This window comes from Cervus canadensis, chromosome 25 (assembly GCF_019320065.1).
Source record: "Cervus canadensis isolate Bull #8, Minnesota chromosome 25, ASM1932006v1, whole genome shotgun sequence".
NCBI classification, from domain to species: domain Eukaryota; kingdom Metazoa; phylum Chordata; class Mammalia; order Artiodactyla; family Cervidae; genus Cervus; species Cervus canadensis.
Window position 1 is genome coordinate 34,470,182 of NC_057410.1, and position 379 is coordinate 34,470,560.

Here is a 379-nt window from a genome sequence, read left to right on the forward strand (position 1 = left end):
AGGGATACAAATAGGGATGACAGGAAAAAAAAATAATATCCTGTTGGAAACCAAGAGAATAGTCTTTTCATCTGCGTTTTGCCATTCCAGTTACATGAGCTTGTTCATGTCACCGAACTTTTCCTAAAAACTTTCTGAAAAAATGAAATTATCATACTGTCTTACCTATTTCATTTGATTGCTGTGAGATTAATGAGGTAACATATTTTCATTTTTTATAAATTGTAAAGCTATGCAAATACAAAGTTTTAATAATAGAATACAAATCTGTTAAGTCCCTCAAGTGAATATGAGTTTTCTAGTAATTCAGGGATTGCAGGGTTATGATTTTAATCATTAAGATGACTCTCTAAGAACTAAGCTGCAAAAGCCACAAACC